Source organism: Stenella coeruleoalba (genome assembly GCF_951394435.1).
Source record: "Stenella coeruleoalba genome assembly, contig: scaffold_62, whole genome shotgun sequence".
In the NCBI taxonomy this organism is placed as follows: Eukaryota; Metazoa; Chordata; class Mammalia; order Artiodactyla; family Delphinidae; genus Stenella; species Stenella coeruleoalba.
Genome location: NW_027646189.1, coordinates 1,248,135 through 1,267,081, shown reverse-complemented (window position 1 = coordinate 1,267,081; position 18,947 = coordinate 1,248,135). Strand labels below are relative to the sequence as shown.

The 18,947-nt window shown below is 43.7% G+C and overlaps 1 long non-coding RNA gene across 4 annotated transcripts in view; it reads right to left on the bottom strand.

Annotated features, from left to right (window-relative positions):
* The window catches only part of LOC307181269, a 1,277,915-nt gene that overhangs the window by 69,305 nt on the left and 1,189,663 nt on the right, over nucleotides 1-18,947 (bottom strand). Inside the window, exon 8 of one of the 4 annotated variants that reach the window (XR_013826284.1) lies at nucleotides 151-195. The exons of the other annotated variants lie outside the window; for them this stretch is intronic. This is a non-coding gene — a long non-coding RNA (uncharacterized lncRNA). Of the gene's footprint in view, nucleotides 1-150; nucleotides 196-18,947 lie in introns of those variants that run through there. 4 annotated transcript variants of the gene reach the window in all.

Genomic DNA, 18,947 nt, shown 5'->3' with positions numbered 1-18,947 from the left:
GACACAGCCACCCCAAAGTTTGGGACGCCTCTGTTTACAAGAACCTCGTATACAGTACAAGTTCAACATCGCAGACAGTGAAAAATGGATAAAGAAGTTGTGGTATTTACTTACAAAGCAATATCACTCAGCAAAGAAATCTATGTCATCAGCCCTTAGCAGCACAATGAGTGGATTCAGGTATGATGATTCTAACTGAAATAAGTCACACAGAAAAAGAAACATCATAAGATATCAGTAATACATGGAATGCAAACCTGGCTACACAGGAACTGAATTACAGAACAGAACAGTGTCTCAAAGTTAGAAAAGCAACTTATGCTTGTTTAAGGGGAAAGGTGAGTTGGGGTGCTGCATAAAACCAGAGATTGAAATGAGCACAGATAAAGTTCCTTAAGCCAAATATGGAATAGACAAGAGCTACTCCTTGCTCAACGAAATGGACTCAACACCGCATATTAAACGCCTAAGAATGTACCTGACTAGTAAGTATCTTAAAACCTATGGATTCCTATGTCTCCGAAAGAGAATCAAGCATGTGTACAGGGGCATAAACGCAGCAGTGATAGGATTGGAGAGGTTCGGTGTGCAAATGAAGACCCTTTGAAGTCATATTGCATGGTACCCATTCCACGGGTTTCAACTACCCAGGTTTAAAGTATTCTTCCTTCAGCTAAAACATGCATGTGGAACCTAGAGTATGATCAACCATGTGATCGGGAGACGTGTTCAAATATGTCTCAGTTTTCCTCCCCTGGTACTCGGGTGCAACATTCCAGACGCTTTACTAACACTCTCCCGACTTGGAGAGTCAGTCCCTTTAACCTCCTGTTTGGCCCAGTTTGCAATTTCTGTGGAAGATGAACAAGAATAGCGAGAACCAATGAGAGACTAGCTGGAGGTGTCTGGACGGGCAAATTTAACTCTCATTTCCCACCAGGAAGAGGAAATAACCAAACGCTCAGCGTGCCGTGCCAGAACCAGATTAGGGCCTGAAGCCATCCTGCTGTGTTGCGGCCAGCTCAAAAGAAAACGAGTTGAAGAAAGGAGCTCAGGGGCACTGTAATTCACAAATCTGCAGAGTTATAAATGACAGCTATCGTCCAAAAATATACTGAAGTAAGGTTGCCAAGAGGACTTGAAAGCGGGGCAGAATTGCAGGAAACCGATTTCAGGAGGTAGACTGGAATTGCATTGAAAGCATAGGAAAGGAGGCAGAACGTCCACAATGATGCACTTGGCCAAAAAGGGCGTATGCGTTTTTTCCTAAATATATTCAGGAAAAAACGCATACGCCCTTTTTGGCCAACCAAGCAAGCTTGCAAAGGAAATCTGCACTACAATGAAGTCTCACTTCCCCCAGGTCAAAAGGGCCATCTGAAAAAAGTGTAAAATCCAGAAAGGCAGGACAGGCCATGGAGAACTGGGAGCCTTGTTATGCTGATGGGCGGGATGTAAATTGCCAACAGACACTCAGGAGAAGTGTATGGTGTTTCCTGAAACATCTAAAAAACAAAGCAACAGAGCCTAGGGCACTTCCACTTATGGTCCTAGAGCTTAGGGAAATTAAAATCAAAAAGACACAGCCACCCCAAAGTTTGGGACACCTCTGTTTACAAGAACCTCGTTTACAGTACAAGTTCAACATCGCAGAAAGTGAAAAATGGATAAAGAACTTGTGGTATTTACTTACAAAGCAATATCACTCAGCAATGAAATCTATGTCATCAGGCCCTTAACAGCACAATGAGTGGATTCAGGTATGATGATTCTAACTGAAATAAGTCACACAGAAAAAGAAACATCATAAGATATCAGTAATACACGGAATGTAAACTTGGCTACACAGGAACTGAATTACAGAACAGAACAGGGTCTCAAATTTAGAAAACCAACTTATGCTTGCTTAAGGGGAAAGGTGAGTTGGGGTGCTGCATAAAACCAGAGATTGAAATGAGCACAGATAAAGTTCCTTAAGCCAAATATGGAATAGACAAGAGCTACTCCTTGCTCAACGAAATGGCCTCAACACCCCATATTAAACGCCTAAGAATGTACCTGACTAGTAAGTATCTTAAAACCTATGCATTGCTATGTCTCCGAAAGAGAATCAAGCATGTGTACAGGGGCATAAACGCAGCAGTGATAGGATTGGAGCGGTTCGGTGAGCAAATGAAGACCCTTTGAAGTCATATTGCATGGTACCCATTCCACGGGTTTCAACTACCCAGGTTTAAGGTATTCTTCCTTCAGCAAAACATGCATGTGGAACCTAGAGTATGATCAACCATGTGATCGGGAGATGTGTTCAAATATGTCTCAGTTTTCCTCCCCTGGTACTCGGGTGCAACATTCCAGACGCTTTACTAACACTCTCCCGACTTGGAGAGTCAGTCCCTTTAACCTCCTGTTTGGCCCAGTTTGCAATTTCTGCGGAAGATGAACAGGAACAGCGAGAACCAATGAGAGGCTAGCTGGAGGTGTCTGGACGGGAAAATTTAACTCTAATTTCCCACCAGGAAGAGGAATTAACCAAAGGCTCAGCGTGCCGTGCCGGAACCAGAGTAGGGCCTGAAGCCATCCTGCAGTGTTGCGGCCATGTCACAAGAAAGAGAGTTGAAGAAAGGAGCTCAGGGGCACTGTAATTCACAAACCTGCAGAGTTATAAATGACAGCTATCATCCAAAAATATACTGAAGTAAGGCTGCCAAGAGGACTTGAAAGCGGGGCAGAATTGCAGGAAACCGATTTCAGGAGGTAGACTGGAATTGCATTGAAAGCATAGGAAAAGAGGCAGAACGTCCACAATGATGCACTTGGCCAAAAAGGGCGTATGCGTTTTTTCCTGAATATATTCAGGAAAAAACGCATACGCCCTTTTCGGCCAACCAAGCAAGCTTGCAAAGGAAATCTGCACTACAATGAAGTCTCACTTCCCCCCGGTCAAAAGGGCCATCTGAAAAAAGTGTAAAATCCAGAAAGGCAGGACAGGCCATGGAGAACTGGGAGCCTTGTTATGCTGATGGGCGGGATGTAAATTGCCAACAGACACTCGGGAGAAGTGTATGGTGTTTCATGAAACATCTAAAAAACAAAGCAACAGAGCCTAGGGCACTTCCACTTATGGTCCTAGAGCTTAGGGAAATTAAAATCAAAAAGACACAGTCACCCCAAAGTTTGGGACGCCTCTGTTTACAAGAACCTTATTTACCGTACATGTTCAATATCACAGAAAGTGAAAAATGGATAAAGAACTTGTGGTACTTACGTACAATGCAGTATCACTCAGCAATGAAATCTATGTCATCAGGCCCGTAGCAGCATAATGAGTGGATTCAGGTACGATGATTCTAACTGAAATAAGTCACACAGAAAAAGAAACATCATAAGATATCACTAATACACGGAATGTAAACTTGGCTACACAGGAACTGAATTCCAAAACAGAACAGGATCTCAAATTTAGAAAACCAACTTATGCTTGCTTAAGGGGAAAGGTGAGTTGGGGTGCTGCATAAAACCAGAGATTGAAATGAGCACAGATAAAGTTCCTTAAGCCAAATATGGAATAGAGAAGAGCTACTCCTTGCTCAACGAAATGGCCTCAACACCCCATATTAAACGCCTAAGAATGTACCTGACTAGTAAGTATCTTAAAACCTATGCATTGCTATGTCTCCGAAAGAGAATCAAGCATGTGTACAGGGGCATAAACGCAGCAGTGATAGGATTGGAGCGGTTCGGTGAGCAAATGAAGACCCTTTGAAGTCATATTGCATGGTACCCATTCCACGGGTTTCAACTACCCAGGTTTAAGGTATTCTTCCTTCAGCTAAAACATGCATGTGGAACCTAGAGTATGATCAACCATGTGATCGGGAGACGTGTTCAAATATGTCTCAGTTTTCGTACCCTGGTACTCGGGTGCAACATTCCAGATGCTTTACTAACACTCTCCCGACTTGGAGAGTCAGTCCCTTTAACCTCCTGTTTGGCCCAGTTTGCAATTTCTGCGGAAGATGAACAGGAACAGCGAGAACCAATGAGAGGCTAGCTGGAGGTGTCTGGACGGGCAAATTTAACTCTAATTTCCCACCAGGAAGAGGAATTAACCAAAGGCTCAGCGTGCCGTGCCAGAACCAGAGTAGGGCCTGAAGCCATCCTGCAGTGTTGCGGCCAGGTCACAAGAAAGAGAGTTGAAGAAAGGAGCTCAGGGGCACTGTAATTCACAAACCTGCAGAGTTATAAATGACAGCTATCGTCCAAAAATATACTGAAGTAAGGCTGCCAAGAGGACTTGAAAGAGGGGCAGAATTGCAGGAAACCGATTTCAGGAGGTAGACTGGAATTGCATTGAAAGCATAGGAAAAGAGGCAGAACGTCCACAATGATGCACTTGGCCAAAAAGGGCGTATGCGTTTTTTCCTGAATATATTCAGGAAAAAACGCATACGCCCTTTTTGGCCAACCAAGCAAGCTTGCAAAGGAAATCTGCACTACAATGAAGTCTCACTTCCACGCGGTCAAAAGGGCCATCTGAAAAAATGTATAAAATCCAGAAAGGCAGGACAGGCCATGGAGAACTGGGAGCCTTGTTATGCTGATGGGCGGGATGTAAATTGCCAACAGACACTCTGGAGAAGTGTATGGTGTTTCCTGAAACATCTATAAAACAAAGCAACAGAGCCTAGGGCACTTCCACTTATGGACCTATAGCTTAGGGAAGTAAAATCAAAAAGACACAGCCACCCCAAAGTTTGGAACGGCTCTGTTTACAAGAACCTCGTTTACAGTACAAGTTCAACATCGCAGAAAGTGAAAAATGGATAAAGAACTTGTGGTACTTATGTACAATGCAGTATCACTCAGCAATGAAATCTATGTCATCAGGCCCGTAGCAGCATAATGAGTGGATTCAGGTACGATGATTCTAACTGAAATAAGTCACACAGAAAAAGAAACATCATAAGATATCACTAATACACGGAATGTAAACTTGGCTACACAGGAACTGAATTACAGAACAGAACAGGGTCTCAAATTTAGAAAACCAACTTATGCTTGCTTAAGGGGAAAGGTGAGTTGGGGTGCTGCATAAAACCAGAGATTGAAATGAGCACAGATAAAGTTCCTTAAGCCAAATATGAAATAGACAAGAGCTACTCCTTGCTCAATGAAATGGACTCAACACCCCATATTAAACGCCTAAGAATGTATCTGACTAGTAAGTATCTTAAAACCTATGGATTGCTATGTCTCCAAAAGAGAATCAAGCGTGTGTACAGGGGCATAAACGCAGCAGTGATAGGATTGGAGAGGTTCGGTGAACAAATGAAGACCCTTTGAAGTCATATTGCATGGTACCCATTCCACGGGTTTCAACTACCCAGGTTTAAGGTATTCTTCCTTCAGCTAAAACATGCATGTGGAACCCAGAGTATGATCAACCGTGTGAACGGGAGATGTGTTCAAATATGTCTCAGTTTTCCTCCCCTGGTACTCGGGTGCAACATTCCAGACGCTTTACTAACACTCTCCCCACTTGGAGAGTCAGCGCCTTTAACCTCCTGTTTGGCCCAGTTTGCAATTTCTGCGGAAGATGAACAGGAATAGCGAGAACCAATGAGAGACTAGCTGGAGGTGTCTGGACGGGCAAATTTAACTCTCATTTCCCACCAGGAAGAGGAAATAACCAAAGGCTCAGCGTGCCCTGCCGGAACCAGATTAGGGCCTGAAGCCATCCTGCGGTGTTGCGGCCAGCTCAAAAGAAAGCAAGTTGAAGAAAGGAGCTCAGGGGCACTGTAATTCACAAACCTGCAGAGTTATAAATGACAGCTATCGTCCAAAAATATACTGAAGTAAGGCTGCCAAGAGGACTTGAAAGCGGGGCAGAATTGCAGGAAACCGATTTCAGGAGGTAGACTGGAATTGCATTGAAAGCATAGGAAAAGAGGCAGAACGTCCACAATGATGCACTTGGCCAAAAAGGGCGTATGCGTTTTTTCCTGAATATATTCAGGAAAAAACGCATACGCCCTTTTTGGCCAACCAAGGGAGCTTGCAAAGGAAATCTGCACTACAATGAAGTCTCACTTCTCCCCGGTCAAAAGGGCCATCTGAAAAAAGTGTAAAATCCAGAAAGGCAGGACAGGCCATGGAGAACTGGGAGCCTTGTTATGCTGATGGGCGGGATGTAAATTGCCAACAGACACTCTGGAGAAGTGTATGGTGTTTCCTGAAACATCTAAAAAACAAAGCAACAGAGCCTAGGGCACTTCCACTTATGGTCCTATAGCTTAGGGAAATTAAAATTAAAAAGACACAGCCACCCCAAAGTTTGGGACGCCTCTGTTTACAAGAACCTCCTTTACACTACAAGTTCAACATCGCAGAAAGTGCAAAATGGATAAAGAAATTGTGGTATTTACTTACAAAGCAATATCACTCAGCAATGAAATCTATGTCATCAGGCCCTTAGCAGCACAATGAGTGGATTCAGGTATGATGATTCTAACTGAAATAAGTCACACAGAAATAGAAACATCATAAGATATCAGTAATACACGGAATGTAAACTTGGCTACACAAGAACTGAATTACAGAACAGAACAGGGTCTCAAATTTAGAAAACCAACTTATGCTTGCTTAAGGGGAAAGGTGAGTTGGGGTGCTGCATAAAACCAGAGATTGAAATGAGCACAGATAAAGTTCCTTAAGCCAAATATGGAATAGACAAGAGCTATTCCTTGCTCAACGAAATGGACTCAACACCCCATATTAAATGCCTAAGAATGTACCTGACTAGTAAGTATCTTAAAACCTATGGATTGCTATGTCTCCAAAAGAGAATCAAGCATGTGTACAGGGACATAAAGGGAGCAGTGATAGGATTGGAGAGGTTCGGTGAGCAAATGAAGACCTTTGAAGTCATATTGCATGGTACCCATTACACGGGTCTCAACTCTCCAGGTTTAAGGTATTCTTCCTTCAGCTAAAACATGCATGTGGAACCCAGAGTACGATGAACCGTGGGAATGGGAGAGGTTTTCAAATATGTCTCAGTTTTTCTCCCCTGGTACTCGGGTGCAACATTCCAGACGCTTTACTAACACTCTCCCCACTTGGAGAGTCAGCGCCTTTAACCTCCTGTTTGGCCCAGTTTGCAATTTCTGCGGAAGATTAACAGGAATAGCGAGAACCAATGAGAGACTAGCTGGAGGTGTCTGGACGGGCAAATTTAACTCTCATTTCCCACCAGGAAGAGGAATTAACCAAAGGCTCAGCATGCCGTGCCGGAACCAGATTAGGGCCTGAAGCCATCCTGTGGTGTTGCGGCCAGCTCACAAGAAAGCGAGTTGAAGAAAGGACCTCAGGGACACTGTAATGCACAAACCTGCAGTGTTATAAATGACAGCTATCGTCCAAAAATATACTGAAGTAAGGCTGCCAAGAGGACTTGAAAGCGGGGCAGAATTGCAGGAAACCGATTTCAGGAGGTAGACTGGAATTGCATTGAAAGCATAGGAAAGGAGGCAGAACGTCCACAATGATGCACTTGGCCAAAAAGGGCGTATGCGTTTTTTCCTAAATATATTCAGGAAAAAACGCATACGCCCTTTTTGGCCAACCAAGCAAGCTTGCAAAGGAAATCTGCACTACAATGAAGTCTCACTTCCCCCAGGTCAAAAGGGCCATCTGAAAAAAGTGTAAAATCCAGAAAGGCAGGACAGGCCATGGAGAACTGGGAGCCTTGTTATGCTGATGGGCGGGATGTAAATTGCCAACAGACACTCAGGAGAAGTGTATGGTGTTTCCTGAAACATCTAAAAAACAAAGCAACAGAGCCTAGGGCACTTCCACTTATGGTCCTAGAGCTTAGGGAAATTAAAATCAAAAAGACACAGCCACCCCAAAGTTTGGGACACCTCTGTTTACAAGAACCTCGTTTACAGTACAAGTTCAACATCGCAGAAAGTGAAAAATGGATAAAGAACTTGTGGTATTTACTTACAAAGCAATATCACTCAGCAATGAAATCTATGTCATCAGGCCCTTAACAGCACAATGAGTGGATTCAGGTATGATGATTCTAACTGAAATAAGTCACACAGAAAAAGAAACATCATAAGATATCAGTAATACACGGAATGTAAACTTGGCTACACAGGAACTGAATTACAGAACAGAACAGGGTCTCAAATTTAGAAAACCAACTTATGCTTGCTTAAGGGGAAAGGTGAGTTGGGGTGCTGCATAAAACCAGAGATTGAAATGAGCACAGATAAAGTTCCTTAAGCCAAATATGGAATAGACAAGAGCTACTCCTTGCTCAACGAAATGGCCTCAACACCCCATATTAAACGCCTAAGAATGTACCTGACTAGTAAGTATCTTAAAACCTATGCATTGCTATGTCTCCGAAAGAGAATCAAGCATGTGTACAGGGGCATAAACGCAGCAGTGATAGGATTGGAGCGGTTCGGTGAGCAAATGAAGACCCTTTGAAGTCATATTGCATGGTACCCATTCCACGGGTTTCAACTACCCAGGTTTAAGGTATTCTTCCTTCAGCAAAACATGCATGTGGAACCTAGAGTATGATCAACCATGTGATCGGGAGATGTGTTCAAATATGTCTCAGTTTTCCTCCCCTGGTACTCGGGTGCAACATTCCAGACGCTTTACTAACACTCTCCCGACTTGGAGAGTCAGTCCCTTTAACCTCCTGTTTGGCCCAGTTTGCAATTTCTGCGGAAGATGAACAGGAACAGCGAGAACCAATGAGAGGCTAGCTGGAGGTGTCTGGACGGGAAAATTTAACTCTAATTTCCCACCAGGAAGAGGAATTAACCAAAGGCTCAGCGTGCCGTGCCGGAACCAGAGTAGGGCCTGAAGCCATCCTGCAGTGTTGCGGCCATGTCACAAGAAAGAGAGTTGAAGAAAGGAGCTCAGGGGCACTGTAATTCACAAACCTGCAGAGTTATAAATGACAGCTATCATCCAAAAATATACTGAAGTAAGGCTGCCAAGAGGACTTGAAAGCGGGGCAGAATTGCAGGAAACCGATTTCAGGAGGTAGACTGGAATTGCATTGAAAGCATAGGAAAAGAGGCAGAACGTCCACAATGATGCACTTGGCCAAAAAGGGCGTATGCGTTTTTTCCTGAATATATTCAGGAAAAAACGCATACGCCCTTTTCGGCCAACCAAGCAAGCTTGCAAAGGAAATCTGCACTACAATGAAGTCTCACTTCCCCCCGGTCAAAAGGGCCATCTGAAAAAAGTGTAAAATCCAGAAAGGCAGGACAGGCCATGGAGAACTGGGAGCCTTGTTATGCTGATGGGCGGGATGTAAATTGCCAACAGACACTCGGGAGAAGTGTATGGTGTTTCATGAAACATCTAAAAAACAAAGCAACAGAGCCTAGGGCACTTCCACTTATGGTCCTAGAGCTTAGGGAAATTAAAATCAAAAAGACACAGTCACCCCAAAGTTTGGGACGCCTCTGTTTACAAGAACCTTATTTACCGTACATGTTCAATATCACAGAAAGTGAAAAATGGATAAAGAACTTGTGGTACTTACGTACAATGCAGTATCACTCAGCAATGAAATCTATGTCATCAGGCCCGTAGCAGCATAATGAGTGGATTCAGGTACGATGATTCTAACTGAAATAAGTCACACAGAAAAAGAAACATCATAAGATATCACTAATACACGGAATGTAAACTTGGCTACACAGGAACTGAATTCCAAAACAGAACAGGATCTCAAATTTAGAAAACCAACTTATGCTTGCTTAAGGGGAAAGGTGAGTTGGGGTGCTGCATAAAACCAGAGATTGAAATGAGCACAGATAAAGTTCCTTAAGCCAAATATGGAATAGAGAAGAGCTACTCCTTGCTCAACGAAATGGCCTCAACACCCCATATTAAACGCCTAAGAATGTACCTGACTAGTAAGTATCTTAAAACCTATGCATTGCTATGTCTCCGAAAGAGAATCAAGCATGTGTACAGGGGCATAAACGCAGCAGTGATAGGATTGGAGCGGTTCGGTGAGCAAATGAAGACCCTTTGAAGTCATATTGCATGGTACCCATTCCACGGGTTTCAACTACCCAGGTTTAAGGTATTCTTCCTTCAGCTAAAACATGCATGTGGAACCTAGAGTATGATCAACCATGTGATCGGGAGACGTGTTCAAATATGTCTCAGTTTTCGTACCCTGGTACTCGGGTGCAACATTCCAGATGCTTTACTAACACTCTCCCGACTTGGAGAGTCAGTCCCTTTAACCTCCTGTTTGGCCCAGTTTGCAATTTCTGCGGAAGATGAACAGGAACAGCGAGAACCAATGAGAGGCTAGCTGGAGGTGTCTGGACGGGCAAATTTAACTCTAATTTCCCACCAGGAAGAGGAATTAACCAAAGGCTCAGCGTGCCGTGCCAGAACCAGAGTAGGGCCTGAAGCCATCCTGCAGTGTTGCGGCCAGGTCACAAGAAAGAGAGTTGAAGAAAGGAGCTCAGGGGCACTGTAATTCACAAACCTGCAGAGTTATAAATGACAGCTATCGTCCAAAAATATACTGAAGTAAGGCTGCCAAGAGGACTTGAAAGAGGGGCAGAATTGCAGGAAACCGATTTCAGGAGGTAGACTGGAATTGCATTGAAAGCATAGGAAAAGAGGCAGAACGTCCACAATGATGCACTTGGCCAAAAAGGGCGTATGCGTTTTTTCCTGAATATATTCAGGAAAAAACGCATACGCCCTTTTTGGCCAACCAAGCAAGCTTGCAAAGGAAATCTGCACTACAATGAAGTCTCACTTCCACGCGGTCAAAAGGGCCATCTGAAAAAATGTATAAAATCCAGAAAGGCAGGACAGGCCATGGAGAACTGGGAGCCTTGTTATGCTGATGGGCGGGATGTAAATTGCCAACAGACACTCTGGAGAAGTGTATGGTGTTTCCTGAAACATCTATAAAACAAAGCAACAGAGCCTAGGGCACTTCCACTTATGGACCTATAGCTTAGGGAAGTAAAATCAAAAAGACACAGCCACCCCAAAGTTTGGAACGGCTCTGTTTACAAGAACCTCGTTTACAGTACAAGTTCAACATCGCAGAAAGTGAAAAATGGATAAAGAACTTGTGGTACTTATGTACAATGCAGTATCACTCAGCAATGAAATCTATGTCATCAGGCCCGTAGCAGCATAATGAGTGGATTCAGGTACGATGATTCTAACTGAAATAAGTCACACAGAAAAAGAAACATCATAAGATATCACTAATACACGGAATGTAAACTTGGCTACACAGGAACTGAATTACAGAACAGAACAGGGTCTCAAATTTAGAAAACCAACTTATGCTTGCTTAAGGGGAAAGGTGAGTTGGGGTGCTGCATAAAACCAGAGATTGAAATGAGCACAGATAAAGTTCCTTAAGCCAAATATGAAATAGACAAGAGCTACTCCTTGCTCAATGAAATGGACTCAACACCCCATATTAAACGCCTAAGAATGTATCTGACTAGTAAGTATCTTAAAACCTATGGATTGCTATGTCTCCAAAAGAGAATCAAGCGTGTGTACAGGGGCATAAACGCAGCAGTGATAGGATTGGAGAGGTTCGGTGAACAAATGAAGACCCTTTGAAGTCATATTGCATGGTACCCATTCCACGGGTTTCAACTACCCAGGTTTAAGGTATTCTTCCTTCAGCTAAAACATGCATGTGGAACCCAGAGTATGATCAACCGTGTGAACGGGAGATGTGTTCAAATATGTCTCAGTTTTCCTCCCCTGGTACTCGGGTGCAACATTCCAGATGCTTTACTAACACTCTCCCCACTTGGAGAGTCAGCGCCTTTAACCTCCTGTTTGGCCCAGTTTGCAATTTCTGCGGAAGATGAACAGGAATAGCGAGAACCAATGAGAGACTAGCTGGAGGTGTCTGGACGGGCAAATTTAACTCTCATTTCCCACCAGGAAGAGGAAATAACCAAAGGCTCAGCGTGCCCTGCCGGAACCAGATTAGGGCCTGAAGCCATCCTGCGGTGTTGCGGCCAGCTCAAAAGAAAGCAAGTTGAAGAAAGGAGCTCAGGGGCACTGTAATTCACAAACCTGCAGAGTTATAAATGACAGCTATCGTCCAAAAATATACTGAAGTAAGGCTGCCAAGAGGACTTGAAAGCGGGGCAGAATTGCAGGAAACCGATTTCAGGAGGTAGACTGGAATTGCATTGAAAGCATAGGAAAAGAGGCAGAACGTCCACAATGATGCACTTGGCCAAAAAGGGCGTATGCGTTTTTTCCTGACTATATTCAGGAAAAAACGCATACGCCCTTTTTGGCCAACCAAGGGAGCTTGCAAAGGAAATCTGCACTACAATGAAGTCTCACTTCTCCCCGGTCAAAAGGGCCATCTGAAAAAAGTGTAAAATCCAGAAAGGCAGGACAGGCCATGGAGAACTGGGAGCCTTGTTATGCTGATGGGCGGGATGTAAATTGCCAACAGACACTCTGGAGAAGTGTATGGTGTTTCCTGAAACATCTAAAAAACAAAGCAACAGAGCCTAGGGCACTTCCACTTATGGTCCTATAGCTTAGGGAAATTAAAATTAAAAAGACACAGCCACCCCAAAGTTTGGGACGCCTCTGTTTACAAGAACCTCCTTTACACTACAAGTTCAACATCGCAGAAAGTGCAAAATGGATAAAGAAATTGTGGTATTTACTTACAAAGCAATATCACTCAGCAATGAAATCTATGTCATCAGGCCCTTAGCAGCACAATGAGTGGATTCAGGTATGATGATTCTAACTGAAATAAGTCACACAGAAATAGAAACATCATAAGATATCAGTAATACACGGAATGTAAACTTGGCTACACAAGAACTGAATTACAGAACAGAACAGGGTCTCAAATTTAGAAAACCAACTTATGCTTGCTTAAGGGGAAAGGTGAGTTGGGGTGCTGCATAAAACCAGAGATTGAAATGAGCACAGATAAAGTTCCTTAAGCCAAATATGGAATAGACAAGAGCTATTCCTTGCTCAACGAAATGGACTCAACACCCCATATTAAATGCCTAAGAATGTACCTGACTAGTAAGTATCTTAAAACCTATGGATTGCTATGTCTCCAAAAGAGAATCAAGCATGTGTACAGGGACATAAAGGGAGCAGTGATAGGATTGGAGAGGTTCGGTGAGCAAATGAAGACCTTTGAAGTCATATTGCATGGTACCCATTACACGGGTCTCAACTCTCCAGGTTTAAGGTATTCTTCCTTCAGCTAAAACATGCATGTGGAACCCAGAGTACGATGAACCGTGGGAATGGGAGAGGTTTTCAAATATGTCTCAGTTTTTCTCCCCTGGTACTCGGGTGCAACATTCCAGACGCTTTACTAACACTCTCCCCACTTGGAGAGTCAGCGCCTTTAACCTCCTGTTTGGCCCAGTTTGCAATTTCTGCGGAAGATTAACAGGAATAGCGAGAACCAATGAGAGACTAGCTGGAGGTGTCTGGACGGGCAAATTTAACTCTCATTTCCCACCAGGAAGAGGAATTAACCAAAGGCTCAGCATGCCGTGCCGGAACCAGATTAGGGCCTGAAGCCATCCTGTGGTGTTGCGGCCAGCTCACAAGAAAGCGAGTTGAAGAAAGGACCTCAGGGACACTGTAATGCACAAACCTGCAGTGTTATAAATGACAGCTATCGTCCAAAAATATACTGAAGTAAGGCTGCCAAGAGGACTTGAAAGCGGGGCAGAATTGCAGGAAACCGATTTCAGGAGGTAGACTGGAATTGCATTGAAAGCATAGGAAAAGAGGCAGAACGTCCACAATGATGCACTTGGCCAAAAAGGGCGTATGCGTTTTTTCCTGAATATATTCAGGAAAAAACGCATACGCACTTTTTGGCCAACCAAGCAAGCTTGCAAAGGAAATCTGCACTACAATGAAGTCTCACTTCCCCCCGGTCAAAAGGGCCATCTGAAAAAAGTGTAAAATCCAGAAAGGCAGGACAGGCCATGGAGAACGGGGAGCCTTGTTATGCTGATGGGCGGGATGTAAATTGCCAACAGACACTCGGGAGAAGTGTATGGTGTTTCCTGAAACATCTAAAAAACAAAGCAACAGAGCCTAGGGCACTTCCACTTATGGTCCTATAGCTTAGGGAAATGAAAATCAAAAAGACACAGCCACCCCAAAGTTTGGGATGCCTCTGTTTACAAGAACCTCTTTTACCGTACAAGTTCAATATCACAGAAAGTGAAAAATGGTTAAAGAACATGTGATAGTTACGTACAATGCAGTATCACTCAGCAATGGAATCTATGTCATCAGGCCCATAGCAGCATAATGAGTGGATTCAGGTACGATGATTCTAACTGAAATAAGTCACACAGAAAAAGAAACATCATAAGATATCACTAATACACGGAATGTAAACTTGGCTACACAGGAACTGAATTCCAAAACAGAACAGGGTCTCAAATTTAGAAAACCAACTTCTGCTTGCTTAAGGGGAAAGGTGAGATGGGGTGCTGCATAAAACCAGAGATTGAAATGAGCACAGATAAAGTTCCTTAAGCCAAATATGGAATAGACAAGAGCTATTCCTTGCTCAACGAAATGGACTCAACACCACATATTAAACGCCTAAGAATGTACCTGACTAGTAAGTATCTTAAAACCTATGGATTGCTATGTCTCCAAAAGAGAATCAAGCATGTGTACAGGGGCATAAACGCAGCAGTGATAGGATTGGAGCTGTTCGGTGAGCAAATGCAGACCCTTTGAAGTCATATTGCATGGTACCCATTCCACGGGTCTCCACTCTCCAGGTTTAAGGTATTCTTCCTTCAGCTAAAACATGCATGTGGAACCCAGAGTATGATCAACCGTGTGAATGGGAGATGTGTTCAAATATGTCTCAGTTTTCGTACCCTGGTACTCGGGTGCAACATTCCAGACGCTTTACTAACACTCTCCCCACTTGGAGAGTCAGCGCCTTTAACGTTCTGTTTGGCCCAGTTTGCAATTTCTGCGGAAGATGAACAGGAATAGGGAGAACCAATGAGAGACTAGCTGGAGGTGTCTGGACGGGCAAATTTAACTCTCATTTCCCACCAGGAAAAGGAAATAACCAAAGGCTCAGCGTGCCGTGCCGGAACCATATTAGGGCCTGAAGCCATCCTGCGGTGTTGCGGCCAGCTCAAAAGAAAGTGAGTTGAAGAAAGGAGCTCAGGGGCACTGTAATTCACAAACCTGCAGAGTTATAAATGACAGCTATCGTCCAAAAATAGACTGAAGTAAGGCTGCCAAGAGGACTTGAAAACGGGGCAGAATTGCAGGAAACCGATTTCAGGAGGTAGACTGGAATTGCATTGAAAGCATAGGAAAAGAGGCAGAACGTCCACAATGATGCACTTGGCCAAAAAGGGCGTATGCGTTTTTTCCTGAATATATTCAGGAAAAAACGCATACGCCCTTTTTGGCCAACCAAGCAAGCTTGCAAAGGAAATCTGCACTACAATGAAGTTTCACTTCCCCCCGGTCAAAAGGGCCATCTGAAAAAAGTGTAAAATCCAGAAAGGCAGGACAGGCCATGGAGAACTGGGAGCCTTGTTATGCTGATAGGCGGGATATAAATTGCCAACAGACACTCAGGAGAAGTGTATGGTGTTTCCTGAAACATCTAAAAAACAAAGCAACAGAGCCTAGGGCACTTCCACTTATGGTCCTATAGCTTAGGGAAATTAAAATCAAAAAGACACAGGCACCCGAAAGTTTGGGACGCCTCTGTTTACAAGAACCTCGTTTACCGTACAAGTTCAATATCACAGAAAGTGAAAAATGGATAAAGAACTTGTGGTACTTACGTACAATGCAGTATCACTCAGCAATGAAATCTATGTCATCAGGCTTGTAGCAGCATAATGAGTGGATTCAGGTACGATGATTCTAACTGAAATAAGTCACACAGAAAAAGAAACATCATAAGATATCACTAATACACGGAATGTAAACTTGGCTACACAGGAACTGAATTCCAAAACAGAACAGGGTCTCAAATTTAGAAAACCAACTTATGCTTGCTTAAGGGGAAAGGTGAGTTGGGGTGCTGCATAAAACCAGAGATTGAAATGAGCACAGATAAAGTTCCTTAAGCCAAATATGGAATAGACAAGAGCTACTCCTTGCTCCACGAAATGGACTCAACACCCCATATTAAACGCCTAAGAATGTACCTGACTAGTAAGTATCTTAAAACCTATGGATTGCTATGTCTCCGAAAAAGAATCAAGCGTGTGTACAGGGGCATAAACGCAGCAGTGATAGGATTGGAGAGGTTCGGTGAGCAAATGAAGACCCTTTGAAATCATATTGCATGGTACCCATTCCACGGGTCTCAACTCTCCAGGTTTAAGGTATTCTTCCTTCAGCTAAAACATGCATGTGGAACCCAGAGTATGATCAACCGTGTGATCGGGAGACGTGTTCAAATATGTCTCAGTTTTCCTCCCCTGGTACTCGGGTGCAACATTCCAGACGCTTTACTAACACTCTCCCCACTTGGAGAGTCAGCGCCTTTAACCTCCTGTTTGGCCCAGTTTGCAATTTCTGCGGAAGATGAACAGGAATAGCGAGAACCAATGAGAGACTAGCTGGAGGTGTCTGGACGGGCAAATTTAACTCTCATTTCCCACCAGGAAGAGGAAATAACCAAAGGCTCAGCGTGCTGTGCCGGAACCAGATTACGGCCTGAAGCCATCCTGCGGTGTTGCGGCCAGCTCAAAAGAATGCGAGTTGAAGAAAGGAGCTCAGGGGCACTGTAATTCACAAACCTGCAGAGTTAGAAATGACAGCTATCGTCCAAAAATATACTGAAGTAAGGCTGCCAAAAGGACTTGAAAGCGGGGCAGAATTGCAGGAAACCGATTTCAGGAGGTAGACTGGAATTGCATTGAAAGCATAGGAAAAGAGGCAGAACGTCCACAATGATGCACTTGGCCAAAAAGGGCGTATGCGTTTTTTCCTGAATATATTCAGGAAAAAACGCATACGCCCTTTTTGGCCAACCAAGCAAGCTTGCAAAGGAAATCTGCACTACAATGAAGTCTCACTTCCACGCGGTCAAAAGGGCCATCTGAAAAAATGTATAAAATCCAGAAAGGCAGGACAGGCCATGGAGAACTGGGAGCATTGTTATGCTGATGGGCGGGATGTAAATTGCCAACAGACACTCTGGAGAAGTGTATGGTGTTTCCTGAAACATCTATAAAACAAAGCAACAGAGCCTAGGGCACTTCCACTTATGGACCTATAGCTTAGGGAAGTAAAATCAAAAAGACACAGCCACCCCAAAGTTTGGAACGGCTCTGTTTACAAGAACCTCGTTTACAGTACAAGTTCAACATCGCAGAAAGTGAAAAATGGATAAAGAACTTGTGGTACTTATGTACAATGCAGTATCACTCAGCAATGAAATCTATGTCATCAGGCCCGTAGCAGCATAATGAGTGGATTCAGGTACGATGATTCTAACTGAAATAAGTCACACAGAAAAAGAAACATCATAAGATATCACTAATACACGGAATGTAAACTTGGCTACACAGGAACTGAATTACAGAACAGAACAGGGTCTCAAATTTAGAAAACCAACTTATGCTTGCTTAAGGGGAAAGGTGAGTTGGGGTGCTGCATAAAACCAGAGATTGAAATGAGCACAGATAAAGTTCCTTAAGCCAAATATGAAATAGACAAGAGCTACTCCTTGCTCAATGAAATGGACTCAACACCCCATATTAAACGCCTAAGAATGTATCTGACTAGTAAGTATCTTAAAACCTATGGATTGCTATGTCTCCAAAAGAGAATCAAGCGTGTGTACAGGGGCATAAACGCAGCAGTGATAGGATTGGAGAGGTTCGGTGAACAAATGAAGACCCTTTGAAGTCATATTGCATGGTACCCATTCCACGGGTTTCAACTACCCAGGTTTAAGGTATTCTTCCTTCAGCTAATACATGCATGTGGAACCTAGAGTATGATCAACCATGTGATCGGGAGATGTGTTCAAATATGTCTCAGTTTTCATACCCTGGTACTCGGGTGCAACATTCCAGACGCTTTACTAACACTCTCCCGACTTGGAGAGTCAGTCCCTTTAACCTCCTGTTTGGCCCAGTTTGCAATTTCTGCGGAAGATGAACAGGAATAGCGAGAACCAATGAGAGACTAGCTGGAGGTGTCTGGACGGGCAAATTTAACTCTCATTTCCCACCAGGAAGAGGACTTAACCAAAGGCTCAGCGTGCCGTGCCGGAACCAGATTAGGGCCTGAAGCCATCCTGCGGTGTTGCGGCCAGCTCACAAGAAAGCGAGTTGAATAAAGGAGCTCAGGGGCACTGTAATATACAAACCTGCAGAGTTATAAATGACAGCTATCGTCCAAAAATATACTGAAGTAAGGCTGCCAAGAGGACTTGAAAGCGGGGCAGAATTGTAGGAAACTGATTTCAGGAGATAGACTGGAATTGCATTGAAAGCATAGGAAAAGAGGCAGAACGTCCACAATGATGCACTTGGCCAAAAAGGGCGTATGCATTTTTTCCTGAATATATTCAGGGAAAAACGCATACGCCCTTTTTGGCCAACCAAGCAAGCTTGCAAAGGAAATCTGCACTACAATGAAGTCTCACTTCCCCCCCGGTCAAAAGGGCCATCTGAAAAAAGTGTAAAATCCAGAAAGGCAGGACAGGCCATGGAGAACTGGGAGCCTTGTTATGCTGATGGGCGGGATGTAAATTGCCAACAGACACTCGGGAGAAGTGTATGGTGTTTCCTGAAACATCTAAAAAACAAAGCAACAGAGCCTAGGGCACTTCCACTTATGGTCCTATAGCTTAGGGAAATTAA